The sequence below is a fragment of the Schistocerca gregaria genome, chromosome 5 (genome assembly GCF_023897955.1).
Source record: "Schistocerca gregaria isolate iqSchGreg1 chromosome 5, iqSchGreg1.2, whole genome shotgun sequence".
In the NCBI taxonomy this organism is placed as follows: domain Eukaryota; kingdom Metazoa; phylum Arthropoda; class Insecta; order Orthoptera; family Acrididae; genus Schistocerca; species Schistocerca gregaria.
In genome coordinates this window covers 191524054-191547059 of record NC_064924.1, presented here as the reverse complement: position 1 = coordinate 191547059, position 23006 = coordinate 191524054, and positions in this window count along the sequence as shown.

The following is a 23006-nucleotide window of genomic DNA, read 5'->3' as shown; positions in this document are numbered from 1 at the left end:
CATCATCAGCTGGAGGCAATGAGGGCACAGCCGCAAGGAAGATTTGAGTAAGGATGAAGCAGACTGCCAAATTCAACTACCTTCATTACAGCTAAGCGCCTCAGGTACTTATAACGAGTCGTCCCTACCACATCATATGCAAAATTTATCATTGGTGTAGTACTGTGTGGTGTCGGTTGAGCTGTTTTCCATAGTGTAATTTACACTTTCTGCTGTACTGTTTTAAATGTTGATGGTAATAGATACCGGAAATACACTCCTGGAAATTGAAATAAGAACACCGTGAATCCATTGTCCCAGGAAGGGGAAATTTTATTGACACATTCCTGGGGTCAGATACATCACATGATCACACTGACAGAACCACAGGCACATAGAAACAGGCAACAGAGCATGCACAATGTCGGCACTAGTACAGTGTATATCCACCTTTCGCAGCAATGCAGGCTGCTATTCTCCCATGGAGACGATCGTAGAGATGCTGGATGTAGTCCTGTGGAACGGCTTGCCATGCCATTTCCACCTGGCGCCTCAGTTGGACCTGCGTTCGTGCTGGACGTGCAGACCGCGTGAGACGACGCTTCATCCAGTCCCAAACATGCTCAATGGGGGACTGATCCGGAGATCTTGCTGGCCAGGGTAGTTGACTTACACCTTCTAGAGCACGTTGGGTGGCACGGGATACATGCGGACGTGCATTGTCCTGTTGGAACAGCAAGTTCCCTTGCCGGTCTAGGAATGGTAGAACGATGGGTTCGATGACGGTTTGGATGTACCGTGCACTATTCAGTGTCCCCTCGACAATCACCAGAGGTGTACGGCCAGTGTAGGAGATCGCTCCCCACACCATGATGCCCTGTGTGCCTCGGTCGTATGCAGTCCTGATTGTGGCGCTCACCTGCACGGCGCCAAACACGCATACGACCATCATTGGCACCAAGGCAGAAGCGAGTCTCATCGGTGAAGCAGACACGTCTCCATTCGTCCCTCCATTCACGCCTGTCGCGACACCACTGGAGGCGGGCTGCACAATGTTGGGGCGTGAGCGGAAGACGGCCTAACGGCGTGCGGAACCGTAGCCCAGCTTCATGGAGACGGTTGAGAATGGTCCTCACCGATACCCCAGGAGCAACAGTGTCCCTAATTTGCTGGGAAGTGGCGGTGCGGTCCCCTACGGCACTGCGTTGGATCCTACGGTCTTGGCGTGCATCCGTGCGTCGCTGCGGTCCGGTCCCAGGCCTACGGGCACGTGCACCTTCCGCCGACCACTGGCAACAACATCGATCTACTGTGGAGACCTCACGCCCCACGTGTTGAGCAATTCGGCGGTACGTCCACCCGGCCTCCCGCATGCCCACTATACGCCCTCGCTCAAAGTCCGTCAATTGTACATACGGTTCACGTCCACGCTGTCGCGGCATGCTATCAGTGTTAAATACTGCGATGGAGCTCCGTATGCCACGGCAAACTGGCTGACACTGACGGCGGCGGTGCAAAAATGCTGCGCAGCTAGCGCCATTCGACGGCCAACACCGCGGTTCCTGGTGTGTCCGCTGTGCCGTGCGTGTGATCATTGCTTGTACAGCCCTCTCGCAGTGTCCGGAGCAGGTATGGTTGGTCTGACACACCGGTGTCAATGTGTTCTTTTTTCCATTTCCAGGAGTGTATATTGAGAAAACACAGCTTACAATTTACTGATGCCAATGGAAAAAGTCTGCGTAACCCCTGGTTGTCGTTCCATCGTTAGGAAAGTGATGCGCAACCATTCACAGAAAATTAAGACGTTCAGTGTCAATACTGAATTTTTGTGACATAAATTTTTAAGATAATATTGGATTTCGTTAAAAAAGTGGTGGCAGGTTCAATCACAGATGCGCAACGCACTCCATATTAATTGTTACGAAATATTCAGAAAGAAGAATTAGGACAAGGAAATGCCTGAAATAATGAGCTTTCTGCATCTCATGAAATCTGTAACTTGAACAAAATGTACAACAAAGAATGGAACCAACTTCTGTCAGTCTTGCAGTCAGGAGGGGTCCCAAGGAAAGAAAGCCAGTAGCAGATGCTGCCGCTTCAGCGTTTCTTCGTAAACCAAATACAACTGAAAATCTGAAACTTCCTGGCAGATTAAAACTTTGTGCCCGACCGAGACTTGAACTCGGGACCCGTGCCTTTCGCGGGCAAGTGCTCCACCACCTGAGCTACCGAAGCACGACTCACGCCCGCTACTCACAGCTTTCCATAGTGTAATTTGCACTTTCTGCTGTACTGTTTTAAATGTTGATGGTAATGGATGCCTTTCGCGGGCAAGTGCTCTACCAACTGAGCTACCGAAGCACGACTCACGCCCGGTACTCACAGCTTTACTTCTGCCAGTACCTCGTCTCCTACCTTCCAAACTTTACAGAAGCTCTCGTGCGAACCTTGCAGAAATAGCACTCCTGAAAGAAAGGATATTGCGGAGACATGGCTTAACCACAGCCTGGGGGATGTTTCCAGTTTTAATCTGCCAGGAAGTTTCATATCAGCGCACACTCCGCTGCAGAGTGAAAATCTCATTCTGGGAACTGAAAAGCTGTCTCAGAATAATTTTAAACTACATATGCATTCGGTCATGTCATCCCTGCATCTTCTAATCCGTCAGTCTTTCTGTGAGCGTTTTATTATAATACCCCCGTGAAGCTAGAGTCCCATCCCTGGTGACCTACTGCGAGAGGAATACCCCATAGGATCACGCAAATTAATTAGGGGAATTGGTGATATCACACTATGAAAATGTCTTACTGAATGATAACTGACGTTGTTGTTGTGGTCTTCAGAGACTGGTTTGATGCAGCTCTCCATGCTACTCTAACCTGTGCAAGCTTCTTCATCTCCCAGTACCTACTGCAACCTACATCCTTCTGAATCCGCTTAGCGTATTCATCTCTTGGTCTTCCCTCTACGATTTTTACCCTCCACGCTGCGCTTCAATGCTCAATTGGTGATTCCGTGAAGCCTCAGAACGTTTCCTACCAACCGATTCCTTCTTCTAGTCTAGTTGTGTCACAAACTCCTCTTCCCGTTTCTATTCAATACCTCCTCATTAGTTACGTGATCTACCCATCTAATCTTCAGCATTCTTCTGTAGCACCACATTTCGAAAGCTTCTATTCTCTTCTTGTCCAAACTATTTATCGTTCATGTTTCTTGCCATTTCCAGTCTACATTTTACATCCTCTCTACTTCGACCATCATCAGTTATTTTGCTCCCCAAATAGCAAAACTTCTTTACTACTTTGTCTCATTTCCTACTCTAATTCCTTCAGCATCACCCGACTGAATTCGACTACAATCAATTACAATCGTTCTGCTTTTGTTGATGTTCATCTTATATCCTCCTTTCAAAACACTGTCCATTCCGTTCTGCTGCCCTTCCACCTTCTTTGCTGTCTCTGACAGAATTACAATGTCATCGGCGAACCTCAAAGTTTTCATTTCTTCTCCGTGGCTTTCAATTCCTACTCTGAATTTTTCTTTTGTTTCCTTCACTGCTTGCTCAATATACAGATTGAATAACATCGGGGAGAGGCTACAACCGTGTCTCACTCCCATCCCAACCACTGCTTCCCTTTCATGTCCCTCGACTCTTATAACTGACATCTGGTTTCTGTACAAATTGTAAATAGCCTTTCGCTCCCTGTATTTTACCCCTGTCACCTTCAAAATTTGAAAGAGAGTTCCCAGTCAACATTGTCAAAAGCTTTCTCTAAGTCCTCAAATGCTAGAAATGTAGGTTTGTGTTTCCTTAAACTATCTTCTAAGATAAGTCATAGGCTCAGTATTGCCCCAAGTGTTCCATTATTTCTATGGAATCACAACTGATGTTCCTCCAAGTCTGCTTCTACAAGTTTTTCCATTCGTCGGTAAGGATTTCGTGTAAGTACTTTGCAGCTGTCACTTATTAAACTGATAGTTCGGTAATTTTCGTATCTGTCAACACCTTCTGTCTTTGGGATTGGAATTATCTTATTCTTCTTAAAGTCTGAGGGTATTTAGCCTGCCTTATACATCTTACTCAGCAAATGCTAGATTTTTATCTTGACTGGCTCTCCCAAGGCAGTCAGTAGATCTAATGGAATGTTGTCTACTCCCGGGCCTTGTTTCGACTTAGGTCTTTCAGTGCTCTGTCAAACTCTTCACGCAGTATCATATCTCCCATTTCATCTCTTTATCTACATCCTCTTCAATTTCCATAATATTGTCCTCAACTACATCGCCCTTGTACAGACCCTCCATACAGGGTGGTCCTTTGAACGTGACAGGGGCCAAATATCTCACGAAATAAGCGTCAAACGAAAAAAACTACAAACAACGAAACTCGTTTAGCTTGAAGGGGGAAACCGGATGGCGCTTTTTTGGCCCGCTAGATGCCGCTGCTATAGGTCAGACGGATATCAACTGCGTTTTTTTTAAATACGAACCCCCATTTTTTATTACATATTCGTGTAGTAAGTAAAGAAATATGAATGTTTTAGTTAGTTTTTGCTTCGTTTACTGCATTTTTTTTTCATTTTCATCAATTAAATTCAATATTTCTTCTGTTACGCAAGGATTTCTACTAGCCCTCGTCTTTTTACCTACTTGATCCTCTGCTGCCTTCACTATTTCATCCCTCAAAGCTACCCATTCTTCTTCTACTGGATTTCATTCCCCCATTCCTGTCAATTGTTCACTTATGCTCTCCCTTAAACTCTGTACAACCTCTGGTTGAATCAGTTTATCCAGGTGCAATCTCCTTAAATCCCCACCTTTTTGCAGTTTATTCAGTTATTATGTACAGTTCATCACCAATAGACTGTGGTCAGAGTCCTCATCTGCCCCTGAAAATTTCTTACAATTAAAAATCTAGTTCCTAAATCCGTGCCTTACCATTATATAATCTATCTGATACCTTCTAATATCTCCAGGCTTCTTCCATGTATACAACCTTCTTTCATGATTCATGAACCAAGTGTTTGCTATGATTAAGTTATGCTCTGTGAAAAATTCTACCAGGCGGCTTCCTCTTTCATTTCTCAGCCCCAATCCATATTCACCTACTATGTTTCGTTCTCTTCCTTTTCCTACTGTCGAATTCCAGTCACCTGTGACTATTAAATTTTCGTCTCCCTTCACTATGTGAATAATTTCTTTTATCTCATCATACATTTCATCAATTTCTTCGTCATCTGCAGAGCTAGTTGGCTTATAAACATGTACTACTGTAGTAGACGGGGACTTCATGTCTATCTAGGTCACAATAATGATAACTGATAAGCATGTCAAAATCAATCATGACCCTTTTCTTTTTTTTCGAGTCATCAATCTTCTGACTGGTTTGATACTGCCTCTTCATCTCAGAGTGGCACTTGTTAACTAAGCCCTCACTTATTTGCTTCATGTATTTCAATGTCTGTCTTCCTCTACAGCTTTGGCCCTCTACAGATTCCTCTAGTACCATGGAAGTCATTCCGTTATGTCTTAACAGATATTCTATCAACCTGTCTCTCCTCCTTGTCAGTGTTTTTCCCATCTTCCTTTCCTCTCCGATTCTATGCAGAACCTCTTCATTCCTGGCAAATGAGTCCACCAAATTTGCAACATTCCCTCAATAGCACCAGTCTCTAACGCTTCGATTCTCTTCTGTTCCAGTTTACCCACACTCCATGATTCACTGAGATACAATGCTGTGCTCCAAATGTACATACTCAGAAAATTCTTTCTCAAATTAAGGCTATGTTTGATACTAGTATACCTCTCTTACCCACGAATTCCCTTTTTGCCAGTGCCAGTCTGCTTTTTATGTCCTCTTTGCTTTGTTAGTCACTGGTTATTTTCCCGCCTAGGTGGCAGAATTCCTTACCTTCATCTACTTCGTGAGAATCAACCCTGATGTTAAGTTTCTCGCTGTTATCATTTCTGCTGCTTCTCATTACTTTCATCTTTCTTCGATTTAGTCTGAATCCATATTGTTACTCATTAGACGGTTCGTTCCATCCAGCAGATCATGTACTTTATCACTTTCACTCATGATAGCAATATCATCAGCCAGTCGTATCAATGATATCCTTTCACCTTGAGTTTTAGTCCCACACCTGAATCTTTGTTTTATTTCCATCATTGCCTCTTCGATGTACAGATTGAACACTAGGGCCAAAAGACTGCATCACAGTCTTATACCATCCGAGCACGTCGTTATTGGTCGTCTACTTTTATTAATCCCTCTTGGCTCTTGTAGATGCTGTATATGACTCATCTCTCCCTATAGCTTACACCATATTTCTCAGAATTTAGAACATCTTGCACTATTTTACACTGTCGAACGCTGTTGCCATATTCTATGAATGTGACTCAAGTTTTCTTCAGTGTTGCTTCCATTATCAGTCGCACTTCAGAATTGGCTCTCTGGTGCCGTTACCTTTCCTAAAGCAAAACTGATCGTCGTCTAACAAATCCTCAATTTTCTTTTTCATACTACACACATAGAAATATTAATGAGATGAGGTATCATCTTATCTGTAACAAAAACAATCGGTCAGTCAAACGCATGAATTACCCATTCAGAGAGACAACTGGCTATTTAATACTTGGATTAGCGATTGTAACGATGAACTTCAGACTTAGCACGGGTGAATGGGTACGATAAAAGCAACGCTATAATACCACATTAATACAACCAGTGGCTGTTAAATAACATAAATATAAATATACATATATAAATATATTTACATAAACATAAATATAAATTACAGGAAGAAGACGAGAAGATACACTGATGAGCCAAAACTTTATGACCACCTGTTTAAGAGATAGTTTGTCCGTCTTTGGAACGAAATACTTCACTGATTCTGTTTATCAGGGATCCGACAGGTTGTTTGTAGGTTCGTGGAGGTATGTGGCATTAGACGTCTTTGCACAGGACATATATTTCTCGTAAATAACGGGCTGCTGATTTCCGTACCCGGTGATGTCATCCGTTAGCGACCCAGATGAGTTCAATATGATTTACATCAGGCAGTTTGGTAGCCGAGACATGATGACGAGTTTCCTAAATTGCCCATCGAACCAATGGAGTCCGATTCTGGCTTCGGGATACGGACCATTAGACCACTGACAGATGACATAGCCGTTGGAGTATACTTCAGGAATAATGGGATGCAAGATGTTGCCAGAAATCACCGTATCTTCGATTACTACCACATGTCCTACGTAACTGCAGGAGAAAGTCTCCCATAGTCTAATACTGCTCCCACCGGCCTGCGTCCGAGGGGATCAGCACGTTTCGAGCCGCCGTTCACCTCGATGACAGCGTTTGTGGACACGACTGTCGACCTAGCGTAGCAAAAGTGTGGTTCACCCAATAAGCTAGCACGTTTCCATTAATCGACGGTCCAATCCCAATGCTCCCGTGCACGCTGAAATCGCAAATGTTGTTGTTGGGACATCATGTGGACTCTAACGGGTGGTCCACTGAGGAGCTCCACGTAAATATTGTACGAAGAATAGTGTGCTCCAAAATACCTGTGCGTGAACCTGCTAAAAAGCCTCTGAATCCTAAGTTCTGTGATAGTCTTTGACGTTCCTTGTATCTTTTTCGGGATGGTGCTCACGACAGTACCATGCGAAATTCCGACAGCTCCGCCATTTTCCAGATACTCGTCTACAGGCACTGCGTGGTAATACACTGCCAGTTGTCAAAGTCACTTATCTCAATGGCTTTTCCAAATTGCAGGCCATATCTTCGCTAATGTGATCATCCGTTAGTATTTGCTCCGCTTACATACACTCCTGGAAATTGAAATAAGAACACCGAGAATTCATTGTCCCAGGAAGGGGAAACTTTATTGACGCATTCCTGGGGTCAGATACATCACATTATCACACTGACAGAACCACAGGCACATAGACACAGGAAACAGAGCATGCACAATTTCGGCACTAGTACAGTGTATATCCACCTTTCGCAGCAATGCAGGCTGCTATTCTCCCATGGAGACGATCGTAGAGATGCTGGATGTAGTTCTGTGGAACGGCTTGCCATGCCATTTCCACCTGGCGCCTCAGTTGGACCAGCGTTCGTGCTGGACGTGCAGACCGCGTGAGACGACGCTTTATCCAGTCCCAAACATGCTCATTGGGGGACAGATCCGGAGATCTTGCTGGCCAGGGTAGTTGACTTACACCTTCTAGAGCACGTTGGGTGGCACGGGATACATGCGGACGTGCATTGTCCTGTTGGAATAGCAAGTTCCCTTGCCTGTCTAGGAATGGTAGAACGATGGGTTCGATGACGGTTTGGATGTACCGTGCACTATTCAGTGTGCCCTCGACGATCACCAGAGGTGTACAGCCAGTGTAGGAGATCGCTCCCCACACCATGATGCCGGGTGTTGGCCCTGTGTGCCTCGGACGTATGCAGTCCTGATTGTGGCTCTCACCTGCACGGCGCCAAACACGCATACGACCATCATTGGCACCAAGGCAGAAGCGGCTCTCATCGCTGAAGACGACACGTCTCCATTCGTCCCTCCATTCACGCCTGTCGCGACACCACTGGAGGCGGGCTGCACGATGTTGGGGCGTGAGCGGAAGACGGCCTAACAGTGTGCGGGACCGTAGCCCAGCATCATGGAGACGGTTGCGAATGGTCCTCGCCGATTCCCCAGGAGCAACAGTGTCCCTAATTTGCTGGGAAGTGGCGGTGCGGTTCCCTACGGCACTGCGTAGTATCCTACGGTCTTGGCGTGCATCCATGCGTCGCTGCGGTCCGGTCCCAGGTCGACGGGCACGTGTACCTTCCGCCGACCACTGGCGACAACTTCGATGTACTGTGGAGACCTCACGCCCCACGTGTTGAGCAATTCGGCGGAACGTCCACCCGGCCTCCCGCATTCCCACTATACGCCCTCGCTCAAAGTCCGTCAACTGCACATACGGTTCACGTCCACGCTGTCGCGGCATGCTACCAGTGTTAAAGACTGCGATGGAGCTCCGTATGCCACGGCAAACTGGCTGACACTGACGGCGGCGGTGCACAAATGCTGCGCAGCTAGCGCCTTTCGACGGCCAACACCGCGGTTCCTGGTGTGTCCGCTGTGCCGTGCGTGTGATCATTGCTTGTACAGCCCTCTCGCAGTGTCCGGAGCAAGTATGGGGGGTCTGACACGCCGGTGTCAATGTGTTCTTTTTTCCATTTCCAGGAGTGTACTTTTGTTACCCCTTCACGTGCCTTCAACTCCACCAGGCGGCATCCGACGTACGGAGTGGTGATAATGTTTTAGCTTACGAGTGTACGTTTCTACACCAGTGAGATCCCCAACGCGTAAACTCAAAGCAAACTAGCTGGCCGTGAAATGGAATAACAGGCTCCTGAAGAAAGTGAGCTTGTATCACATCTGTTGGGCTCTGTAATTGTAATGATGATCAGCTTTACCAAACACACAGCTTAAGTGTGGAAGGCAGCGATAACGATCTCTGGAGACTCTGAGTTCGGGTCTGCCTTTGTACTCGTTGCTTAGGTGGAAACCGCTTTCCACTCAAGCACAAGGCTCATCTCCTTATTCGTCTGGCAACAAGTCTTTACTTCATCATCTTCCAGTGGCAATCACCACTCCTCAAAAGTCTAATAAGAAGTGCTTTCTCCTCTACCTCCTACCATGAGACGCACTCTTTCTGGATGCTCTGAGGCTTTTCTGTCTCTGTCAGAGCCCAAGACTGTCCAGTCAGTGATGGTAGACGTCGCAAGTTCCGTCCAGTAAAATTCAAATAATGATGTTAAACATTCTCCTACTCTTGCAGATTTATAATACGCTAAATCAATAGAATCATGAGCTGGGAACGCAGGCAGAAGATCTCTCCCATTCCATGGTACAGTTCTGAAATACACCTGTGATATGTTTAACGAGTAAGAATTTACTAGGAAGAGAGTGCTCTACGGAAAATAATGGTAAGAACCAGCCAGAACGCTGGATTCAGAAGCATAAACCGAATGTTATTTTTTGGGGTGACTCCTGAGGTAATGGAGAGCAACGCGCTAGCCTCGGAAGAACGGCACCAGTTCTTTATCTTCTGACAAGGCTTTTTTTTAATAATGATGTGTTTTTCTGTGCGGGATAGTCCTGCTGGAATGTGGGTGTGGGGCAACTAGCTGCCGCTTTGGCTATTCCTGCTACTTTCCAGCCTTGCACTCTGAACATTTCCATGGCAGTGAACACCTTTTAAGATTTATCTTTTGCTAGCCAGCTCCTAGAGGCTCAGCTATGTCGGTCCCTTCACTGTATTAAAAAGAAAAGTATAAATAAAGCAATAAAAAGGAACTCTGCAAGTGGTAATGAACCTAGCTCGATTTACTATGCAAAGCCAGAGATCGACTTGTTGGTCAAGTGAATGAGCACGAAATATTTTGAAATATGTTGCGTCACAAGTCTCAGAAAAAAATAGTCATGTAACAGTACCTCTAAATGTGCAGGCAGGAATATTGACAGTTTTCAGGAACATTAATTACATTTTCTTGCAGTGGTGTATTTATATTTCATTTGGCTATAATGTTACCGTCACGTACAGAAAGAACTACTTCAACTTGTTGCATATCAGACAGATCATTTACATACTGAGAACAGCAGACGTAAGTCTGGGATTCTTGGAACCACGTACCAGGTGTATAGGTATGAAATGAGCGTTTTTTTTTGTGAAAATGAAATACTAATTTTGAATTGAAAAGTAAAAACACTTTATTCAAAGTGCTGACCACTGATTTCTATACATTTTGACCACCTTTCTGGTAATTTGTGGACACCACGCCAATAGAAATGTTCGTCTTTCGAAGCAAACCATTCAGACACCTAATTTTCGACTTCTTCGTAGGAATCGAAGTGTTCCTCAGCCAATGCGTGTCCCTTTGATGAAATCAAATACTAGTCGGAAGGGGTCAAGTCTGTTGAATACGGCGGGTGGGGTATCAGCTCCCAGTCAAGTGTTTTGATTTTATCCTACACCAGTTTTGCTTTATGTGCAGGTACATTGTCGAGTAAAAAAATTACTTTGGCATGTCTTCTGGCCTATTCTGCTCTTTTTAAGATCAATGCATAGTTCAAATTGATTATTTATTGTCTGTAGCGAATATTATTCACAGTTTCACCAGGTTTTAGAAGCTCATGATATACCACACATTTCTGATCCCACCAAACACAGAGCATTTACTTCTTGCCGAATCGATCTGGTTTTGCAGTCGATGTTGATGGTTGTCCCTGATTAACTCATGATTTTTACCGTTTAGGATTCTTAAAATAAATCCATTTTCTTCGTCAGTAACAATTCGATGCAAAATTTATTTTCTTTCATGTCTTTGAAGCAAAATTTGACAAATAGTTTTTCGGTTTTCCATCTGTCTTTCATTCAATTCATGCGGCACCCATTTTCCACACTTTTGGATCTTTCCCATAGCTTTCAAACGGTCAGAAATCGTTTGTTGTGCAACAATTAGAATTGCTGCCATTTGCTTCTGACTCAAAGTATCATCTTCATCCAATATAGCTTGCAATTCGGCGTCTTCGAACTTTTTTTGGTGGTCTTCCACGTTCATCATTTCTTACATCAAAATCATTATTTCTCAACCGTTGAAACCATCTATTGCATGTTGCTTCTGATAGAGCATGGTCACCACATGCCTCGACAAGCATTCGATGTGACTCGGCAGCCCTTTTTTTCAAACGAAACAAAAAATAATTGCTTTCCCCAAATCATCACTTCCTGGTACAAAATTGGACGTTGTTAACACGATGAAAACATATGATGTTGTTTGTTCCATGACTTTATGTATCTAAATATCTTTGACAGATGTCATACCAACCAAACAAAAAGAAAATTACTGCTCGTTCACAAAATATGTTCCCCAATCGACACATTTGTATCTTAACGCTCATTTCATACCCGTACACCTGGTAAGTGATTTCTGACAGGTCAGAACATGCTTTCACACTTTACCTGAGTTCTTAAATACAGCTTTCTACGTTCTTTTTATTAGATATAACGTTATCCATTGGTTGTCTATATTGTAAATTCAATCAGCCTCAACCTCCGTGCGGTATAAAGAAAAATATTCGCAACATTCAAATCACTAACAATGTAAATATCTATGAAAAAGTACGTCTACAGTATTAACGTCTCTGACCCAAAGTGAAACGGATTTTACTGGGAAGGAAAATGAGTGTTCCAGAACATGTAGACAAGTGTCTACTGTATCATTTTTGTGTTGATGCTCAGGGCCTAATGTAATGGAATGTTCTTAGAAACAACTGCCTTGCCAAGATTTGTAATAGGAATGTAGTTGCTAATATCTGTAGTGCTGAGAGATGTTTTTAAATATGGAAACAAGGCAATATCGCAGACATACCTGGCCGGTAAAATGATATGCAAAGATGTATGATGTGCTTCAAACTATCTGCGATTAGAGGAATAAATAAAATGTTATCATTCTTCTGTACACTTTATAGTATATTTAATAGCGTTGCACACGGCAAATATAAAAGGACTGTTTTTTGAAGTATTTCAATGTTATTAGTTACTTAAAGTAATGCTGTTGTTTGTATTTTTATGTAGAAGTATTCCGAGGTATCTAAAAATAGACAAGCTACTAATAGCAGATATTTTACTATCGATACAGGAAACAAAAGCGAATATGTTGAAGAACTATGATTTAGAAACTTAAACTTCCTCCTACAAAATTAAAAGAAAGTATTAGGTAAGGCACAAGAGATTTAGCGCACTACGATGTAGGAAGTAAAATGACATAAGGTGACTTAAGAAAGGAAAATAACGTAAGGAAATTGTCCCGGACGAAAACACCACCTTTGACCCTAAAAATATTTATTCCTAGTCTATACCATAATTAAAAGAAGTTTCTGTGTTGATGAAAGTACACAACAGAATTCCTGGCAAGGTAGCGGTGAACAAAAAAAAAAAAAAAAGCTCTACAGAAAATGTTATAGCGGCAGATAATAAAGCGACTGCCCATTGCGCAGAGAAACAAAGAAACAATGCAGTATTGAAAATTTACTTTGAGTTAACTATCCCGCAGAGTATTACGAAATACGGAATCAGTTTTTTGCTGAAAAATTTAGCGAACGCGCATTCATCGAGAAAAAATGGGATGTCATCCGCCAGCAAAGCAACATGATTGACGCGTATTAATTACCACAGTGAAAACGTAGTGTATTGTTACATAGGAACCAGGGTAATTTTTCCCGCAATGATGAAGTATTTGCTGCAAAATGTTTCAAAACATTTTTGTTAGGCTATTACATGCTGTTGATATTATAGCTTGAAAAAATACAGAAATCTGAGGTAATTATAAAAATTTTGGTTGGTAAGTCAGCGTAAAATCGTCTGAACTCCTAATGACCGACTGATCGATTATAACAAGTCATAGAAAATAATGTTTTCGTTACCACAATCTATACTCATTAGTTCCCCTTGTTAAAATTTCACAGTAGTGATGAATATTACAAGACACTACGAGCTATCGTGAAATATTTACATTTAACGATTTTTACCATAAGAACATCTTTAGGCGTTGTCCATCACTTTTAGATGCAAATTAGACATAATTTCTAGAGTCTTTTGAGGAAATACCGGTTTTCCACTATGCGCGCAAGCTTACAATATGCTCCAAGTTTACGCTACTGACCTTTGTAGTATATTCGTACATTGCTAGAACAATATGTAGACCCATGACAATACGATGCTGCTGGAATTAATTACAGATCAATAAATTCCCATTCCATCGAGTTTATTAGTTACAGAACTTTATTTCTTATCATTGTACTTCTAACGATCGCCCAGTACCTCACCGATAACGGATAGAGTATAAGGGGCGATCAAAAGTTTCTGTTCGAAAGTCATACTGTCCAGAATCGGTATGCCAATCAGGCAAAATCGCTGTGAGCACTGAGGAAATTATCTCACCGACTCATCAGGCAGAAGGTACTATTTTGTTAAAACGCCGTGTCCTGTTGCCTGAATAAGTCGGTAACTGCCTGATGCACGGCCTCCTCCGATGGGAATCATCGGTCCTTACAGACCTTGGGTGTAAGTGCTAAACGGCGTGATAATCGCATGAGGAGAGGTGAGGACTACAGGTATTGAGCTCAGGTATCTCCCTCTTCAGTTGTAACTTCTGCGTTACGACGTCTGCCGTACGGGGGTTTACTTTATTACGAAGAAGCAACACGCCGCAGTTTTCGACAGCGGTGGTTTTCAAAACGCATGCTGCTCCATAAACATTATTCATTCCCCTGTGGACGTCTACCTGTGTTTCTCCTTCGGCAGCCAAGAAATGAATAACAGCACGCTGGTCCTGTCTTGACGCATTTCCTAATGTCAATATACTTCACGTTTCTACGTTTACAGCTCGCCATGCCACACTGATCCGTTGCCTGCATGTTGGTACTTATATACTCACATCGGAGTAGCACAATGCTGTAGCAACGCCTTAAAAAGGTAACTTTTTGATCGCACTTTACAATACCGTTATGACTAGTCTTTTTAGGTAATTTAGTTATTGGAGGAAGAGAGTAACCGAATGTCAACCTCACGAAATGGACATATCCTCTTAGAAACGTACATTTTTGTTTTATAATTACGATATTTTTTCACTGTACCCAACCAAGCTCAATGGAATCTGTGAAGGCCAATGGAAGATTACCCAGTTCTGTGCAGCAGGTCAAGGTAAGGCACAATATAAGCAAATGTGGAGACAGCGGTGTGCCAGAAAGTATTAGGTTGCACACAGGAAAATGCCTTGGTACTGTAAATATGTTACTGTTATAGTGAACATAGTTTCTTAGCCAACAAACCCCATCGGGACCACGAAGTCTTTCAACATTAATGGTGGTCATAAATGCGTAATGCCAGAATATAAGAAATCTAGTGATACTACAAAGACATAAATGCTCTTGCAAGAGAGAATATCAGTTGTCTTCAGTGAATCCTTCCTATGTAAGGCTCACTTTAGGATACATACTCAGTAATGGCCAATACTTCAACGCACAGCGTTAGTAACTACTGGATTAACTAAAATATTACCTGCAGCTATAATCTGGATTAAGGGTGCAATTTCTATATTACTTTCAGTGCTGAACAGCGATGTTGAAACCATGGATCGATTCCACAACTGGAGAACGATCATATCATTGGACAGAGAATGTAGAATGCCTGTAAAAAACTACGTATATACATGAATTTCATGTGAATAGCGACTCGCTACGAATTCCTCTCCCAAGCTAACCTTTTCATTTCAGGGTAGCACTTGCAACCTACATTCTCAATTATTTGCTAGAATATTCCTCTACAGATTTTGCCCCCTACAGCTCCCTCCAGTACCATGGAATTCATTCTCGCATGTCTTAACAGATGTCTTATCATCTTTTCCCTTCTCGTTATCTGTGTTGTCCACAGATTCGTTTCCTCACACATTCTGCACAGAACCTCCTCATTCCTTATATTATCTGTCCACTAATTTTAAAAATTTGTCTGTAGACCCACATCTCAATTGCTTCCGTTCTCTTCTCTTCCGATTTTCGCACAGTCCATGTTTCACTACCATACAATGCTCTACTCCAGACGTGTCCACCTTGCTCCATCGGTCATTGGTTATTTTCCACCCTAGGTAGCAAAATTTCTTAACTTTATCTAATTCGTGACTATCAATCCTCATGATAGGTTTCTCGCTGTTTTCAATTCTTCTACTTCCCATTACCTCGTGACAATCAAACCTCATGTTAAGTTTCTCGTTGTTCTCATTTCCACTACTTCTCATTACCTACCTCTTCCTCGATTTACTCTCAATCCATACACTGTACTCATTAGACTGTTCATTCCTTTCAGTAAATCATGTAATTCTTTATCACTTCCACTCTGGATTGCAATGTCATCAGTGAATCATATTATTGATGTCCTTTCACCTTGAATTTTAATTCCACTCTTGAATCTTTCTTTTATTTACATCACTGCTTCCTCGATGTACAGTTTGAACAGTAAGGGCGAAAGGCTACATACTTGTCTTACACCCTTTTTAATACGAGCACTTAGTTCTAGGTCGTCCACTCTGATTATTCCCTCTTTGCTCTTGTACATATTGAATATGACCCGTCTCTGCTTATAGCTTACCCCTACTTTGTCCAGAATGTCGAACATCTTGCACCATTTTTCACTGCCGAACGCGTTATCCAGGTCGACCAATCCTATGCACGTGTCTTGATTTTTATTTAGTCCTGTTGCCATTATTAACCGCAACTTCATAATTGCCCCTCTGGTGCCTTTACCTTTCCTAAAACTTAACTGATCGTAGTCTAGCGCATCCTCAATTTTCTTCTCCATTCTTCTATATATTATTCCTGCAAGCAAATTGGATGCATCATCTGTTAAGCTGATTGTGCGATATTTCTCGCCCTTGTCAGCTCTTGCCGTCTTCGGAATTGTGTGGATGCTGCTTTCCCCAAAGTCAGATGGTACGTCGCCAGACTCACACATTTTATACACCAACGTGAATAGTCGTCTTGTTTATACTTCCCCCATTGATTCTTGAAATTCTGATGGAATGTTTTCTATCCGTTCTGCCTTATTTGATCTTCAGTCCTCCAAAGCCTTTTACATTCTGACTCTAAAACTGATCCCCTATCTCTTCTAAATCGACTCCTGTTTCTTCATCTATCACATCAGACATATGTCTCCTCTCGTAGAGGCTTTCAATGTATTGTTTTCACTCATGTGCTCTCTCCTCTGCATTTGACAGTGGAATTCCTGTTTCACTGTTAATGTTCTCACCCACGCTTGTTTTGTTTTTCCTGTATGTTGATCCTGTCCTTCCGACAATCATTTCTTTTTCGATTTCTTCACATATTTTTCTACAGCCATTTCGTCTCATTTTCCCTGCACTTCCTATTTATTTCATTCCTCAGCTATTTGTATTTCTGTATATCTGAGTGTCTTGGAACATTTTTATACTTCCTCCTTTCATCGATCTATTAATGTACTGTATTTGTTCTTTTACCAATGGTTTGTTCGCAACTACCTTCTTTGTACGTTTTCTTTCCCAACTTCTATTATGGCCATTTTTAGATATGTCCATTCCTCTTGAACTATACTGCCTACTGAACTGTTCCTTATTGATGTATTTATAGCCTTAAAGAACTTCAATCACATCTCGTCATCCCTTAGTACTTCCGTATCCCACTTCTTTGCGTATTGTTTCTTCTTGACTAATGTTTCAAACTTCATCCTGCTCTTCATCACTACTAAATAGTGATCAGAGTCTGTATGTGTTCCTGGGTAAGCCTTACAATACAGAATCTAATTTCGAAATCTCTGTCTGACCATGATGTAATTTAACTGAAATATTCCCATATCATCTTGCCTTTTAAAAGTAAACCTCTTCCTCTTGTGATTCGTGAACAGAGTATTCGCTGTTACTAGCTGAAACTTGTTACAGAAGTCAATTTTTCTCCTCTCTCATTCTTTGTCCGAAGCCCATATGCTACTGTAACCTATTCTTCAACTCCTTCTCCTACAACTGCATTCCAGTCCCCAATAACTATTAGATTTTCATCTCCCTTCAGATACTGTGCTACCCTTTCAACATCCTCATACACTTTCTCTATCTCTTCATGTTCAGCTTGCGACGTCTGCGTGTATACCTGAACTATCGTTGTCGGTGCTGGTTTGCTTTCGATTCTGATAAAAACAACACTGTCACGGAACTGTAAACAGTACCACACTCTCTGCCCAACCTTCCTATTCATAACGAATCCTACTTACGTTATACCATTTTCTGCTGCTGTTGATATTACCCTTTACTTAAAGGAACAACTAAGGTTTTCCAAAGGACGATAGGTTTACCTGAGTGCAAGCCGTGAATTGTAGACACAACAGTTCAGTTCAGTGATACATGGACTCTATTGATGGGCTTTGAGCCGGTGTTGTCGGAATACCAGAAAGTTTTTATTGCTTTTTCATGGGTCGCCATGAAACGCTATTAACCGGTAATTATTATAGTGCACTTCAATAGCCTTTTTATGAAGGGCTCATCTGTCACGGAGACGGTCGTGCAGCACATGAGCTAACTAAAAAGTCTGTCTAGAAGCATCGTTGTTCTACCGAAAAGACCAAATGCCTTCGCGGATGTTTGGCTTCAAAGAGTCTCTTATAACCGACTCCTCCCATGTTTTCAAATTATTTGGCCTGCTCTATAGACTTGCACATCGCTCACTCTCACCATAAGAATGACAAAGGTTTCTGGTAAGGTTACGTATTGGCCCTTGTCTCGCTGTCAGCTAATAAACCAAATTTGTCACCATACGAAAGCAAACGTTATTTGTACACTTCTAAACATTTTTTAATGGCAAAATTTTCTTTTTTACCACAGATTTCCATCTACGTGATCATCCGATGTATCTGTATTCTTACACTAATTAACAAGACATAAAAAAATTTCAGCTTTGACAGCCATCGTCAAAGGAGGTAAACATATAACAAAACTATTATAAGCCAAAATAAGCTCTTCTGTAGGATCTCCATCAACGTAATATCGATGACAATACACTCCTTAATGATCTGACTGATTATTTATCCTTGGAGTAAAGAAATGGCAAAGATAATTACTGGTAGAATATCTCAGGAACAAAGGTCACTGAATAGCAATAAGCATTGGTAATAAACCTGAAACTCCACGGTGGAACTATAAAATGAGCATGGTTGAAAAGCTAGATAGTGGTTTTCCACACTCTTCATTGGCAGTATGAAATTTCTGTTTCAATAATGCAATGCCTGCGTTGCTAAGAAAAGCGATGTTCCTTTTGACATGCATCCCCTGAACCGGAATTACATTATGTGTTTACAGGTTGTGACGTAGAAATGACGATATACTGAAATTTTGGTATGGGGCTGATTCATGCATGGACAGCCAAAGCGGTTAAGGCGGTCTCTTGTTTAAAGGAGCAGACCCAGATTAGAGTCCGAGTACAATATACATTCCTGGAAATGGAAAAAAAGAACACATTGACACCGGTGTGTCAGACCCACCATACTTCCTCCGGACACTGCAAGAGGGCTGTACAAGTAATGATCAGACGCACGGCACAGCGGACACACCAGGAACCTCGGTGTAGGCCGTCGAATGGCGCTAGCTGCGCAGCATTTGTGCACCGCCGCCGTCAGTGTCAGCCAGTTTGCCGTGGCATACGGAGCTCCATCGCAGTCTTTAACACTGGTAGCATGCCGCGACAGCGTGGACGTGAACCGTATGTGCAGTTGACGGACTTTGAGCGAGGGCGTATAGTAGGCATGCAGGAGGCCGGGTGGACGTACCGCCGAATTGCTCAACACGTGGGGCGTGAGGTCTCCACAGTACATCGATGTTGTCGTCAGTGGTCGGCGGAAGGTGCACGTGCCCGTCGACCTGGGACCGGACCGCAGTGACACACGGATGCACGCCAAGACCGTAGGATCCTACGCAGTGCCGTAGGGAACCGCACCGCCACTTCCCAGCAAATTAGGGACACTGTTGCTCCTGGGGTATCGGCGAGGACCATTCGCAACCGTCTCCATGAAGCTGGGCTACGGTCCCGCACACCGTTAGGCCGTCTTCCGCTCACGCCCCAACATCGTGCAGCCCACCTCCAGTGGTGTCGCGACAGGCGTGAATGGAGGGACGAATGGAGACGTGTCGTCTTCAGCGATGAGAGCCGCTTCTGCCTTGGTGCCAATGATGGTCGTATGCGTGTTTGGCGCCGTGCAGGTGAGCGCCACAATCAGGACTGCATACGACCGAGGCACACAGGGCCAACACCCGGCGTCATGGTGTGGGGAGCGATCTCCTACACTGGCCTTACACCTCTGGTGATCGTCGAGGGCACACTGAATAGTGCACAGTACATCCAAACCGTCATCGAACCCATCGTTCTACCATTCCTAGACCGGCAAGGGAACAAGCTGTTCCAACAGGACAATGCACGTCGGCATGTATCCCGTGCCACCCAACGTGCTCTAGAAGGTGTAAGTCAACTACCCTGGCCAGAAAGATCTCCGGATCTGTCCCCCATTGAGCATGTTTGTGACTGGATGAAGCGTCGTCTCACGCGGTCTGCACGTCCAGCACGAACGCTGGTCCAACTGAGGCGCCAGGTGGAAATGGCATGGCGAGCCGTTCCACAGGACTACATCCAGCATCTCTACGATCGTCTCCATGGGAGAATAGCAGCCTGCATTGCTGCGAAAGGTGGATATACACTGTACTAGTGCCGACATTGTGCATGCTCTGTTGCCTGTGTCTATGCGCCTGTGGTTCTGTCAGTGTGATCATGTGATGTATCTGACCCCAGGAATGTGTCAATAAAGTTTCCCCTTCCTGGGACAATGAATTCATGGTGTTCTTATTTCAATTTCCATGAGTGTGGATTTTTCACTGCCCTCATTCCATTATAATGCTGATGGCTGTCCATATTCGCAACTGTGAATGCATTCATGCTTTTCATGAAGCCTGTAGTTGCTGCACTACTTGTTGCTTGGGAAGGAACTTTGCATCCTGTTTCTGAACAACACAGGCACTGCAGTATGGTAATAATACTGTCGGTGATGTTGATGTTCTTCCCGGTGGATGTGAATGTATCGGTCACTTAACCCTTGATCTGTTTTGAGGGTGTGTGTGATCTGTCACACTGGTTTCTCAGTGTCTAATAATTTAGCTCGTATGTGCATCCCAAACACCACTTGTACTACGAAACACGCATACCTGTAGCAGACCGCAACGTATCTGACTTTTTGTGAGGGAGGCTGGGACGCGTTGACGATTTCAGAGGTTAACCACATTTAATAACCTCGTTTTTCGAGATAGTCTGTTTTCTTTGCCCACATTAATAACTATGACATTTTACTACAATTACGTAGTAGTGCTAATATTTATTTCAATAAAATCGCAATTAGACAGAGGAATTTAAATGGCGATGCAAAACTGTCATCTCGCACTATAACTGGTCCAAGATGGCTTAGACTACGGGGCAAGATGATGTTAATGATAACAGTTAAATAACTTTTCACTCTTGTGACGTTGAAGTGAGTATAATTTATTAGTCTCTGCGATGTATTTCTTATTGAATAGTATATAATAGAAATGTTACTAAGGATGCATTTGAAACAAAAGAAAAATCTGGATCAGTGTTCTCCGTTAGTAAAAGACAGGCTCAAATCTTCCTCCTTCAGAATCATTTACAACACACTATCCAATCTTCTGGTGTAAGACCAAAGGAGATTCGTCAGACACGAGACACCTTCGTCCCTTCATTCGCTCTGTTTGTCACATTCACCAGATTGTCCATATGACGTAGTGGTCTTTGCCATTGCTCATTTGTTGAACAGTACTGTTTTACACTCTTCCATTGTTTTAATATATCAATATACTGTCATGTAAGCTGTTTTTCTTCACAGTCACTTTAGGAATTACATCATGTTTGTGTTTTTTATCGATATAGTCACAAAATGTCACATATCTTTATAGAACATTCATTGTACAGCTATGAGTTCTTGCTGAACTTGCATCTGTTTAGCTTTTAAGTTGTCTGACGATGGCCTAAGAAGCCGAGAGCCGGTTCATAGCGGACTTTAAATGTTACGGAATTACATTAATGCTTTGTATTCATGCTAGTAACATGTCTATGGTCCTCTAAGAGCCGACGGAATATTCCATAAACTGTTGTGGCTGTTCCCTCTTGTAATGTTTTGTTCTTCCTGGCTTGTTGAGGAGAGGGTGGTATGATACGTGAGTAGCCGGTCTCCTCTCTCTACAACACAAAATGCACATGTGGTTCAAATACGCTTTATTACAGGAACCAATAGAGTACTTAACTTCAGTGACGTCCAGTCTGAAGTTCTGTGGCTAACAGCAATAAAATAACATGTATGAGACGTCCTGCTAATCCCGCAGGACAGGACAGGTAGAATCAATTGTGAAAAGGGGACAAAGTAAAGAGCTATCAGTTACACTCGAACACAGAACTCTATCATTTGATCAAATATTACAAGAGCCCAAAGTTTTTGTTTTACACACTAATCTTTGGGATTTAATTACCGGCTGAAAGCCACTTTAATTTAAAAACAGCTGAAGGCCAATAACTTAAAACGCAAGCATAATCAGAAATTTAGAAGCAAAGCATTATCTTAAAACAGTTCTTTAGTTAAGCTGAGATAAAAAAGATAAATTCAACTTGGCTGAAAGTCGAACACCTAAAACTGCAAATTTTAATTTTTTTTAATACCACGGACATTACGTGAAACGGATCTTTAATTTAGGCTGAAGGCTTTAAGAACAAACAACTGACACTCTAACCGACTTAAACATTCAATAGGTTAAAGTAAACAAGTTAAATTCAAATAGGCTAGAAGCCGAAAGCTTAAAAATTCAAAAAATATTTAAAGTGCCAAAGGTCTTACGTGAAACAATATTTTAAACTAGGCTAAAGGCCTTAAGGATAAAACAACTGTAATTTAAAACACTAAATCGGCTAGAAGCCATACTAATACCAAGAACAAGGACAAATTTTAAAAAATAACGCAGTACATACAAGGGTACCCAGATGTCCGAGAGTCGGCCTGTAATTCAAACACTAAAGCTCGTTAGGTGAGACAAGCAGTCGGGCCAACCATTCACGATCCGACGACAACGCAACCTACCAAGAGTCAGCGGACCCACCGACAAGATAACTTCCACTTCACCCGACCGGGACAAAACATGGAGTTCAACGAAACAACGTAGAAGACACTGGCGCCCACAACCACTTATACATGGAGCTATCAAACTACACACCGTGCTGGACATCAACAACACGATGAGGAAACAATACTGCCTGAAATTTACGTCAACCCCCAGGGCAGATAACCGGAACGTTAACGGCCAAAAGCCAGAAGATTCCGCTGGTGCACTTCAATTCAAATAACCA